General features: G+C 41.8%; 1 long non-coding RNA gene across 1 annotated transcript in view; it reads left to right on the plus strand.

Annotated features, from left to right (window-relative positions):
- The first annotated feature begins 10,827 nt into the window (after nt 1-10,827).
- The window catches only part of LOC125484668, a 28,318-nt gene continuing 25,671 nt past the window's right edge, over nt 10,828-13,474 (plus strand). Inside the window, exon 1 of the long non-coding RNA XR_007263481.1 lies at nt 10,828-10,956. This is a non-coding gene — a long non-coding RNA (uncharacterized LOC125484668). The remainder of the gene's footprint in view (nt 10,957-13,474) is intronic.

Here is a 13,474-nt window from a genome sequence, read left to right on the forward strand (position 1 = left end):
GAGGAGCAGGATGCTGCTTGGCCTGCTGTGTTCATCCAGCTCTACACCTTGTTATCTCAGATTCTCCAGCATCTGCAGTTCCTACTCTCTCTAACTATTCTAATCCCATTTTCCAGCACTTGGCCCTTGGCCTTTATGCATTGATATTGTTAGTGCACATCTAAAAACTTCTTCACTGTTATGAGGGCTCTGTCTCTCCCACTCTTACAGGCAGTAAGTCCAAGATTCCTATCACCCTCTGTGTGAAAAAGGTTTTCCTCACATCCCCCTCTAAACCTCCTGCCCCTTACCTTAAATCTATGCCCCTGGCCATTGATCGCTCCCGCAGGGGAAGAGTTTCTTCCTGTCTACTTTGTCTATGCCCTTCATAATTTTATGCATCTCAATGTCCCCTCTCAATCTCCTGTGCTCCGAGGAGAACAACCAGTCTATCCAATCTTTATTCATACTGAAACTTTCCAGCCCAGACAGCATCCTGGTTAAAAAAAAAACAGAAGTTGCTGGAAAAGCTCAGCAGGACTGGCAGCATCTGTGAAGAAAAAAATCAAAGTTAACGCTTAGGGTACTGTGACCCTTCCTCAGAACTTAGGAAGGGTCCTAAGAACTTAGAACCTTTTGTTCCTGATTTACAGCAGCTGCAGTTCTTTCGGATTTTATTTAGCATCCTGGTAAATTTCCTCTGGACCCTCTCCAGTGCTATCACGTCTCTTCAATAATGTGGATTCCAGAGCTGCACACAATACACTAGCTGTGGCCTGAACAACAATTTACACAGTTCTAGCATCATCTCCCAGTTCATAAACTTTATGCTTTGATTAATAAAGGCAAATATCCCCTAGGTCTTCTTGACCACTTAATGTCCCTGGCCCAGAACTTTAAGAGACCAGTATATATGCGCACCAAAGTCCCTTCAATTGTAGGTGATTCTCCTGGACCTTACATACGTCATGGATTCCCTTGTCTTGTTTGTTCTGCCCAAGTGCATTACCTTACACTTATCTGGATTGAAGTCTATTTCTCACTGATCAGTCCATCTGACCAGTCTATCTCCAAACTAGCAAACTAATCTCCAAAATCCAAGACCTAGGTCTCAGCTCCGCCCTCTGCAACTGGATCCTCAGCTTCCTGGCCCACAGACCACAATCAGTGAGGATAGGTAACTTTACCTCCTTCACGAAAATCCTTAACACTGGTGTCCTGGAAGGATTCATACTTATTCCCCTACTGTACTGCTTGTATTCTCATGTTTGTGTGGCCAAATTTCATTCAAACCCCATCTAAAAATTGTTGATGACACCACCATTGATGTGAAACAAGGGCGAGTCAGAATACAGGAAGGAGATAGAATGTTTCATGTCATGGTGTAAAGATAACATCCTCTCCCTCAACATTAGCAAAACTAAAAAGCTGATCATTTACTTTTACAACAATGGAGCTGAGGTGAAGAGAGTCAAGAGCATCAAGTTCCTAAGAGTGATGATAACTGACAACTTGTCCTGGGCTTCCCGCGTGGATGCGATCATCAAGAAGGCACAATAATGCGTTTTCTTCCTCAGGAGTCTAAGGAAATCCAGCATGTCCATAAGGACCCTCACCAACTTTTACAGATACACCATAGAAAGCATTCTATGCAGGTGCATCATGGCCTGGTACAGCAACTGCTCTGCCCAGGACAGTAAGTAACTACAGAAAGTTGTGAACGCAGCTCAGATCACCACGCATGACAACTTCCGATCCATGGACTTCATCTACACTTCTCATTGCCATGGAAAGGCAGCCAACATCATAAAAGACCCCTCCCATCCCCGTAATACGATTTTCCAACCTTTTCTGTCGGGCAGAAGATACTAAGGTTTGAACACAGGTACCAACAAATTCAAGAACAGCTTCTTCCCCGTTGTTATTAGACTGCTGAATGGACCTCTCTAATTTCAAAACTAACATTAATCCTGCTTTTGTGTACCTCCTGTGCAGCTGTGGCCTTGTGAGCCTCACTCTGTTCAATCACCCTATGATCTAGATGTTGGTGTGTTTGCCAAGCTGGGACGTTTGATAGCAGACATTGTTTGAACACATTGAATTAGACCTGATATATTCACCATTACAATGCACAGCCAGAATCGGCACCTCCCGGAAGCAGCAAAAGCCAGACCATATAAATTCGAACTGGCCAAGACAACAGTGCTTCACAGGAGGCTCCACAGCACTGAGGATGTCACTTAGTAAGGAGACAAAACGTCTGCTATCAAACCTCCCAGCTCAGCGAACACACCAACATCTACAACCAGCACCCAAGCTATAAATCTTCACTCAAACCCTGAACCCTGTATGTCCTTGTTTGCTATGATCTACCTGTACTGTATGCAAAACAAAACTTTTCACTGTACTTAGGTACATGTGATGATAATAAATGAAATCAAAAGTCTCTATCCTCCTGTAAATTAAGGTTATCATGCTTATTATTTACCACCCCACCTATTTTCATATCATCTGTGAACTTACTAATCAACCCTCCTACATTCAAGTCTAAGTCATTTATATAAACCACAAACATCAAGGCCCCTAACACTGACTCCTGAGGGGCACCACTGGACACAGACCCCAGTCAAAAAAGGTCCCTCAACCTTTTGCTTCTGCCACTCAGCCAATTGTGGATCCAAACAGCAAAATTTCCTTGGGTTCCATGGGATCTTGTCTTCACAATCGATCTACCACGTGAGACCTTATCAAAAACCTTGCTGATGTCCAAATCTGAATGCATTGTCCTCATCCGCATAACTTGTTACTTCTTCAAAAAATTCAATCAAGTTGGTCAGCCATGACCTCACCTTAACAAAACCATGCTGACTGTTCTTGATTAATCCTTACCTTTCCAAATACAGATTAATTCTGTCCCTCAGAATTGCTTCCAATATTTAGACTGATTGGCCTGTAGTTTCCTTCTCCAGTGAGTTAGTTAATTATCCATCAGCATGTATAACTGGTTTGGGGCAGGCCTGGAAAGTAGGATTAGAATAGTTAAGTGGTTATTTTTGACCAGCGTGTCTCTATTTTGCATTATGGCCCCACTTATTTTTTGTCCTTGTTTTTGTTCCCTTTTATTTTTGCTTCAAGCCTTTTTATCTTTTGTTTTTATCCTTGTTTCTCCCTCCTCTGTCACCCTGCTCAGGTACCCAACTCCCTGCCATTCTAGTTTAAACCCTCCCCAACAGCAATAGTAAACAACAACCCAAGTCCTCAAGGACATTGGTTCACCCCGAACGTAACCTATCCTGCTTGTAATGGTTCCACCATACCCAGAGCTGTTCCCAATGTCCCAGGCATTTTAACTCAGGCGTGGATGCAGATTTCAGCAACAGATGAGCAGAAATTGAAATAAGTAGTGACAGTAATGGTGTGGATATGGGGTAAGAAGTTAAATTTCAAGTCAAACATGGCACCTAGTTTGTAAACAGTCTAGCTCAAACTCAACTCGCTGCCAAAGGGCAGCTTGAGTCTATACATCAAGAATGGTGTTTGTAGTGCAGACTGAAAATGATGGTTTCAATCTTTTCAATATTTAATTAGAGGCAGTTTCTACACATCCAGTATTGGATATTGGACAAATAATCTGACAAATTATAGATATTGTAGGTGTTCAGGGTGGTGGTGATGAGATCAAGCTAGATCAGAACTCATAAATATGAATGCAGTATTTTGGAATAATGTTGCAAAGGGGCAGATGAGTGATCAGAACTGTCCAGGAATATAGCCCTTGAGTGGAAGGAGGAAGCAAATAGACAAAAATGGAACCAGAGGATTACAGATCTGGGCTGGATGACAGTGGGAATCTGTTGAATGAGAAACCATAGTGTACACAACTGCATCAAAGGTTTCAGAGAGGTTGAGAAAGACGAGGAAGGATAGTTCTCTTTGTCACAGCCACAGAGGAAGTATCGTATTTGTTTGATGAGAGTAATTTTGGTAACGTGGCAAAACTTGATTGAAGGAATTCAAACATTGATTTCTTTGAAATATAAGCATTTATGTGGAAGGTAAAATGTATTCAAGGACTTTTGAGAAGGAAGGGAGGGAGGTAGAATTATAAATTGTAAGGACAGGTGGGTCAATCATTGTTGATTTTTCAGAGTGCAAATGACAGTGGATAAGAAGAGGGCAGAACCTGAAAGAAAAGACAGATCTAAGCTTTATAGTTGAGGAAGAAGGTGGTTAATGAAGGTTTTAACAAAGTTTAGAACATGAAACATAATATATTAAATTATTGAATAAATTATACCTGGGTTATTATTGCAATGCATGCCATCTCAGACCTGACAATTTCATTGAAAATGAATATAAGGAGGTCTGTTGCCAAATATAATTGATGTAATATCTGACTAAGCTCCGTAAATTTATTTTCTCAAAGTTTGAAATCATGATAATAAAGTTGACCATTAAGTTCATATTTCTGAGTAAGTGAACAAACAAGCTTCATGTGCATCCTGAAACTCTATGACTGAGGGTGGATTGTTTGCTGTTGGATTGAAAAAAGCAGAATTAAATAGTTATCGAGCCCGATGCTACAATACAATGGAGATTGGTGAGAGGCAGCAGGAAGATAGGATCGGCAGATGGATGAAGATTTTGAAGATCAGTGGCAGGACAGCAGGCATGGCAGCTTGAAACTTTTTAAGCACATAATCTCAGTCGACACTTCATTGCTGAGAAAATGGCAATTCTCCCTGTTGGATGAGATGTTAAGCTGCAAACCCATCTGTCTATTCAAGTTAACAACCTCGCATTGTTTGGATATCTATAGAGTTCAACACGAGTAAAAAAGTTTGCAGCCATTTGCTGTTGAGATGTCCACAATAAAGGCACAACAGCTAACATGTGTACAGAATGATAGAATGCCCTTAGAGAAAAGTTCATCAGACATGAAGCAATTTGGGACACGCCGAATATTTCAAATCATTTTCCTAGGCAAGGATTTACCTTTAGCTCTGAAATTTTAAAACCATGAGATCTTCAGCAAATTTTCAGAAACGCTAGGCTGGTAGCAATTGAGATGCTGATTAGTTATCTTTGAATTTGTTTGCCTACAGATTGCAAATCAACAATTTATTAACTTACACTAACAATTAAATAAAAAGTTGGTTAGAAATTCTGTGATACCTACTCTGTAAGAAGCCAAAATCTATAAAATAGAGACTAGACCTCATTCCAGCAAAGATTCCAGTAAGATTTTTAAAGAGTCCATTCCATAAGTTTTAACTAAAACTAAATGTGGGAGAAGTATTTAGACATCAGCTTATTACATTAGGTGAACAACAGGATATAGTGTCCTTTGTATATTCTCTGCCTTGTATCTTTCCATACCTGACATAAGCAAACTAATCAGCATCTTAGTGAAATGTTTATTTAAAACAGCTTTATTTTAGAGATGGATAAGAGTATACAAATGAAAAAAAATCTCACTGACTTCACTCAACTTCAGTAGAAAACTAATAAACTGGATGCTTGTGCCAAAATCAGGAGAGCTGTCTCACAGACTAGTCAAGCAGCAAACTTACACGGTCATACTCATGGATGCATACCTTACAGACAATGTTCCAGATATCCATCACCATCCCTGGATATGTCCTGTCCAATCGGTAGGACAGGCCCAGTACAGGTGGTGGCAGAGCGATATATACTCCAGATGGGAATTGCTCTAAGAGGCCTCAACATTGATACCAGACTCCATGAAGTGTTATAGCATCAGGTCAAGTCCCAAACCAAAACATCAGCTTTCCTGTTCCTCTGATGCTGCCTGGCCTGCTGTGTTCCTCTAGCCCCACACTGTGTTATTTCTGACTCCAGCATCAGCAGTTCTTACTATCTCTAAGAAAACCTCTTGCTGCTTAGCACATTCTATGCCCCAAACCCCTATTCAGTTAATGAATAAGTTCTTCTCTATGTTTCTTTGTTTAGTACCACTTGGAGGAAGCACTGAGGGCGGCTAGAATGGATTCTGGATGAGAAATTTCAATATCCATAACCAAAAGTGACTCTGTAACACCACAACAGACCAAGCTGAGTGCATGTAAAAGGATATTACTGCTAGGCTGGGTTTGCAGCTAGTGGGGGAACTATCAAGATAGAAAAACCTACTGATCTACCTGTCAAAAATGCATCTATCCATAACAGTATTAGAAAGAGTGACCACAACACAGTCCTTGTAGAGACTATGTCCCATGTTCACAGTGAGGTTACTCTCAATCATGTTGTGTGGCATTATCTCTGAGCTAAATGGGACAGACTTCAAACAGATCTAGCAACTCAAGACTGGGCATCCATGAGGTGCTGTGGGCCATCAACAGCAGCAGAATTGTATTCCAGCACAATCTGTAACCTCATGGCCCTGCATATCCCCCACTCAACCATTACCATCAAGCCAGGGGATCAACCCTGGTTCAATGGAGAGTGCAGGAGGGCATGCCAGGAGCAGCACCAGGCATACCTGAAGATGAGGTATCAACCTGGTGAAGCCACCAAACAGGACTACTTGCACACCAAACAGCGAAAGCAGCAAGTGATAGACAGAGCTAAGCGATCCCACAACCGATGGATCAGATCTAAGCTCTGCAGTCCTGACACATCCAGTGGTGAATGGTGGTGGACAATTAAACAACTCACTGGAGGAGGAGGCTCCACAAATATCCCCATCCTCAATGAGGAAAGGGCCCAGTATCAGTGCAAAAGATAAGGCTGAATTATTTGCATCCATCTTCAGCCAGAAATGTTGAGTGGATGATCCATCTCAGCCTCCTCCAGCATCAAAGATACCAGTCTTCAGCGTTGAATTCACTCCATGTGATATCAAGCAACAGGTGAAGGATGCTCAAAGACTTTGATCCCTGATAATATTCTTGTAATAGTACTGAAGATGTATGCTATAGACCAAGCTGCACTCCTAGTCAAGCTGTTTCAGTGCAGTTGCAATGTTGGCATCTACCCAACAATGTGGAAAATTGCCCACTTTATGTCCTGTACACACAAATAAAGCAAGACAAATCTGAGTGCCCTATCAGTCAAGTCTTGATCATCAGCAAAGTAATAAAAGCAGTCATTGACAGACCTATGAAGTAACACTTCTCGAGCAATAACCTGTTTAGTAATGTGGGGCTTGTGTTTTGCCAGGCACATTCAGCCCTGATTTCATTACAGCATTCCTCCAAACATGGAGAAACGAGCTGAACTCTGGAGGGCAGGGTGACCACCCTTGACATCAAGGCAGCATGTGACTTGGGCAGGACAGGAGTCGATGGAAATCAGGGAAATGTCTCTGTCAGCTGGAATCAGAGAAAGGTGGTTGTGGCTGGTGGAAGTCAATCATCTGAACCTTAGCACATCACTGTAGGAGTTGCTCAGAATAGCATCCAATCTTCAGCGACTTCATCAATGACCTTCCTCCATCATAAGGTCAGAAGTGGGGATGTTCCCCAATGATTGTGTAATGTTCAGCACCATTCACGACTCCTCAAGTACTGAAGCAGTCCATGTTCAAATGCAACAAGACCTGGATAATGTCCAAGCTTGGGCTGACAGGTGGCAGGTACATTTTTCAGTATGCAGGTGCCAACAATGACCATTTCCAATAAAAGAGAGTCTAATCAGTGCCACCTGATGTTCAACGGCATTACATCACTGAATCCCCCACTATGCCCTGGGGGTTACCATTGACTAGAAATCAAACTGAACTCACAATATAAATGCTATGGTTGCAACAGCAGGTCAGAAGCCAGAAAATTCTGCATATAAACTGATGTTTTCCCAGCCACCATCAGTTCTGAGGAAGGGTCACCGGACCTGAAATGTTAACTCTGCTTTCTCATTCATAGATGCTGCCAGACCTGCTGAGCTTTTCCAGCAACTTTGTTTTTGTTCCTGATTTACAGCATCCACAGTTCTTTTGGTTTTTATTGACTACATGGATTTTACTAAAGCATTTGACAAGGTTCCTCATGGTAGGCTGGTTCAGAAGATTAAATCACATGGGATCAATAATGAGTTGGTAGGTTGGGTATAAAATTGGCTTGGTCATAGAAGACAGAGGGTAGTTTGGAAAGGTGTTTTTCTGATGGGACATCTGTGACCAGTGATGTTCCACAAGGATCAATGCTGGGACCTCTGGTGTTTGTAATTTATATATAAATGATTTGGATGAAAATGTAGGTGGTCTGACTAGTAAGTTTACAGACAACATGAAAATTGGTGGAGCTGTCAGTAGTAAGTAAGGCTGTTAAAAGGATTGAACCGAATATAGATCAGTTGGAAAGTTGGGTGGAGAAGTGGCAGATGGAGTTTAATCTGGACAATGTGAGGCGATGCATTTTGGGAAGTCAAATACTCGAGGAAAGTATACAGTAATTGACAGGACCTTTAGGAACATTGATACACAGAGGGATCTTGGGGTGTAGCTCCATAGCTTGCTGAAAGTGGCAGAACAAGTTGATAAGGTGGTAAAGAAGGCATACGGCATGCTTGCCTGCATCGGTCAGGGCATTGGGTATAAAAGTTGGCAAGTCATGGTGCAGCTGTATTAACCTTCATTTAGGCCACATTTGCAGTTTCGTGGTGTTCATTTCTGGTTGCCACACTGTAGGAAGGATGTGGAAGCTTTGAAGAGGGTGCAAACAAGGTTTACCAGGAAGTTATCGGATTGGGGTGTATTAGCTAAAAGGAGAGGTCGGACAAGCTTGGATTGTTTTCTTTAGAACGTCAGAGGCTGAGGACTGACATAATATAAAATAACGAGAGGCATGGATAGTGTGGATAGCCAATATCTCTTTCCCAGGATGGAAATGTCGAATACTAGGGGCATAGGTTGAATGTGAGAGGAGGAAAGTTTAAAGGAAATGTGTGGGGCAGCTTTTTCACACAGAGGGTGGAACACACTGCCAGGGGAGGTACCATAAGCAGAAACAACAGCAACATTTAAGAGATATTTTGACAAACTAATGAACAGGCAGGTAATAGAGAGGTAAGAAAGCATGGGCAGGCAAATGGGATTAGATTAGATTGGCATCGTGTCTGGTACAGACATGGTGGGCTGAAGGGCCTGTTCTTCCTTTGTAGTGTGTTCAAGGTGAAGAAGGCAGCTTACCACTTCCTTCTGAAGGGCAATTAGAAGTGAACAATAATGCTGGACTTGCCAGCAACACCTTCATCCCATGAGCCATTAAAAAAATGTACCCCTACACCAGTTAACGAGGTGAATATGCTCCACTGAGCCTGTCAACATTGAATTGGATCAAAGAGTAGGCTGAAGCAAAATATTGCGAAAACAGGCATTGGAAATAAGCAGAAGGTCAGGCAGTATTGGCAGGGAAAGGGAAGCAAAGATAATATTTCGGCTTCATGACCCTTTGTTGGAACTCAAATCAGCCTATGCTGGTCTCATCAATACCATTCTAAAAGTAACCTTAAGCTTTTGGTTTTTCTTAAGCTTTATTTGTTTTATTTACTTCTCAGCAGCAACTTTGCCAGTTGGCTTTCAAGCTGTCCCTGCCCCATGAAAGTCAGTGGCTTGGTTCCCAGTTCATCATTTGTGTGATGGTTGTCTGAAGAATTGCCAAAAGCCTCACGTGACATCATGTCCTTTTGAAATTGTCTTCATTCAGCGTTTAACAGGATGCCTAACGCTCTTAGCTGTAAGTGTTTCTAGGGAGCATCTAGGATAAAGATTTGTCTATTGCCTCTAACAGTTGAAAGTTGTGTTACACTGGTAGCACTTCCATATCTGTCAAAAGATTATGGATTTATATCCTTCCCAGAGACGTGAGGACAAAAGTTCTAGCTGAAACTTCAGAGCAATGCAGGGGGAGAGCTTTACTTGGAAAGATATTGTTTTAAAATTGAGACATTGAGTTAAGGCCCCATCTTCTGTCTCAGGTGGATGACAAAGATTGCAGGACACTATTTTGAATAGTGAGTGATTGTCCAGGCTAATATTCATTAATCAATGGATTATTCAGATATTGACACATTGCTGTTTGTGTGACCTAGCTATGTACTACTTTCCTTTTCTATTCCAGGAAATACACTTGAATTTCATTAGTGCTTTGTGGTTGTCTGATGTTGTGAAAAATACCATGTAAATGTAAGTGTTTCTTCTTTCCAGAAATTGAAATGTTATATTCACAGCCTCTGGTAGCTGTGAGACGGGCTTTATTTAAGTCGGCAAATGCTTTCTCCAAATGATGTGACAACCCTTCTGACTATACTTGTCAAGACAGATGACTTTACTTGTAATTTTGAATTTTAACTCATTTCACAGAATACAACTCAGAAGTTGGTGCTGTCACAATAAATTGTACATAGCCCAACCCTGTTACTTTTGCTCACGTCTGTACTTTTACATTAAGTCAAGTCTTGGTTATGTGATTGTCACAATTTTCATGTTTTCAGAAAGTTGAATTCTCTTGGGTCTCCAGTCACTCCTATCGGCAAACTTCACACTTCCTTCCATCCAAGTGCTTATCTAGGGTATCAATATGTGACTCAGAGATTAGAAGACGTCTTACTCCACAGACCAGTGACAACAATAACACATGTACCTTGACATGGATCCCTTTCTATGCACTATGGACTGAAAGCATTGTCTGAAGACAGGCAGAGCTTCACACCAATAACTGTTTATATAAATGTGATTTTCACAATGCGAATAACTCACTTTCCGATGTTCCCTGGTAACTAGATTTTAAAATAGGGCTTATCTACTTTGGGGTAACCATTCTAAACTAATCAAGTACCGGTCTTTAAAAATAGGCAGTTTTGTTGTTGTTGCCAGATCCGTCTGCCACATGGAGAAACAGGAGATGACATACTTCTGTGAACTTCTCCCGAATCAGTCTAATTAATGAGAAAAAAAAATGTCGATTCATAGTTTATCAATAATGGGACTACTTCAGTGAACTGTGTTGACTTTGATATGTAAGTAAGAGATATAGCTGCTGTGGGGTGTGTTTTAATTGGGGCAATTGAGTGAAGTTGGACATGTTTGGTGTTTGGGCTGGGTGTTGGTGTTAAATAGGGAAATATTCCAACATTTCCAATCCAGAGACTTCTGGGTTTGATTAAGGCAGGGCAATGGGCAAGTAACCAACTTAAGGTTGGCATCTTCAAAATGTTATTGTGGTTGACCGGCTGGGATTTAACTTGCTTTTGTGATTGAACACTGGCTGGGGGTTTTCTCAGGTCTTTTCCATTGCACTGAGGTCAGGGTATTTCTGGGGAGGAGGCAAATGCCATCACAGGTCTGTGTATTGCTTCATCCCAATACCCCAAGACCACAAGCAGCTGCTCCCTCCACAGGCAAATGGGGATAGCCCCACATCAGGTTCCTTTCTCCAAATTCAACAGTTTAACTTCAGCCATGGGGAAAATTCTAGAAACAATTATTCTAGCTAGGATTAATAATTGCATGAACAATGTGGCTTAAATTGGAAGACCCAACATTAACTTGTTAAAGGAAAATCATGTCTAACTGACTTGCTGAAGTTTTTTGAAGAGGTGATAGGGTGCAGAAAAGATTTGCAAGATTGTTGCTGGGACTGGAGGGTTTGAGTAATAGGGAGAGGCTGAATAGGTTGGTGCTTTTTTTCCCTGGAGTGTCAGAGACTGAGGGGTGATATCATAGAGGTTTATATAATTATGAGGGACATAGATAAGGTGAATAGCCTAGGTCTTTTTTCCCAGCTTTGGGAAGTTTAAAACTAAATGATGTAGTTTTACGATGAGAAAGGAAAGATTTAATAACGACCTGAGGGGTAACTTTTTCACACAGAGGGTAGTAGAGATATGGGCCAAATGCTGGCAAATGGGATCAGGTCAGATTGGGATGTCTGATTGGCATGGAAGAGTTGGACCAACTGGTCTGTTTCTGTGCTGTACGAATCTATGACTCTAATTCTCCAAACCATATCTCCATCCCAACCCTATCCATGCACCAGGTAATTGTCCAGACCCAAGTCACTGACAGCGCTGCTTTGAAATACTGTCCCCTTGATCCCCAGTTTCTGCTTGTGAGTTCATGGTGCTCCTCACAGGAAAAAAAACATTCAAATAGCTTTTGATTGGATAAGTAAGGAGTCCATGTTTCCACGGCACTCAGATTTAAAGTAGCTGAGTAGCTGTCAAGACAAGCTCAGAGGAGGCATGTCAAAAGAAAACAATTCTGCAAATTGTTGAAATCTGAACGTATGGTCTGAAGTGTTAATGGGAGCAGACTCATATATTATCAATCAAATAGTGAGCAGATATCCAATTGCAAATAGAAAGAATTGCACGGTGATGAGGCAAATATCTCGGGCTATCGATCTAATTAGCTAGCGTTCTCCAAGGATTAGTGCAGATTGCATTGCCCATAATACCTTAAGGCCATTAGGCTTTGGAGGAGAAGGAAGATATGTACCTAGAGTGGGAAAGTGGGACTAGTGTGGGTGGCAGTATATTATTGGTGGTACAGACTCAATGGGCTGAATGGCCTCTTCTGTACTCTATGATTCTAAGATTCTGGGTCATCCATCCCATTGAGTCAGTGTATCATCTTTCATTGAGATCATGGCTGATCTGATAATCCTCACCTCTACTTCCTTATGTTTACCCCATAACCCTTGATTCTGTCAAACCCTGCAGAATACATAATGACCCAGCCACGACAACCCTCTGTAGTAAAGAATTTGACAAATTTCTCTGTCCTCTGAGAGATGAAATTCTTCCTGATCTTTGTCTCAAAAGGGTGACTGTTATTCTGAGATGATGCCCTCTGGTCCTAGGTTCTCCCACAAGGGGAAAAAGTTTTTCCACATCTACCCTGTCAAGCCCCCGACAAATCTTGTTTCAATGAGGTTACCTCTCAATCTTTTAAATTCCAATGAGTATAGGCCCAACTTACACAACCTTTTCGAATAAAACAGTCCCTCTATCCCTGGAATCAGCCATCTCTGGGCTGCCACCAATGTCACCACCAAGTTAATGGCCTGCTCCTGCTGTAAATCCAAAAGAGACAAGGTGGAGTTTAAGCCACATGGTGCTAATTTGCCATAAAGGCTGCCCTGAAATGGAAAACCCTCCAGCTCAGCTCGCTAAACATTACCAAGTCTTTTAACCAAAATCCAAGGTTGGAAATTAAAGCCAAAAAGTACTTGGAGTTCCCTGACATTAAACAGTAAATTAGTGTCACACATACTGCTTTATGATGTTCACGGCAAGATGCTCTGAGATTTTGGGAGACTGACATCAGTTTCTAAAAAGAGCAGCAAATCCCAGAATAAGGTGAGTGTTGGGTGGAGTGAGAGTGCAAAGGAGAGAGAGCAAGGGAGAGGTTTCAGACTGGACCCTGGGGAATACTGCTTTCACAGAGGGTCAGTGTCAAACAGGACCCTGGGGGATGCTGTGTTCAGAGGGTCAGGATCAAACTGGACCCTGGGGGAAACTGTGTTCAGAGGGT

The sequence above is a fragment of the Rhincodon typus genome, chromosome 13, assembly GCF_021869965.1.
Source record: "Rhincodon typus isolate 14 chromosome 13, sRhiTyp1.1, whole genome shotgun sequence".
Taxonomy (NCBI): domain Eukaryota; kingdom Metazoa; phylum Chordata; class Chondrichthyes; order Orectolobiformes; family Rhincodontidae; genus Rhincodon; species Rhincodon typus.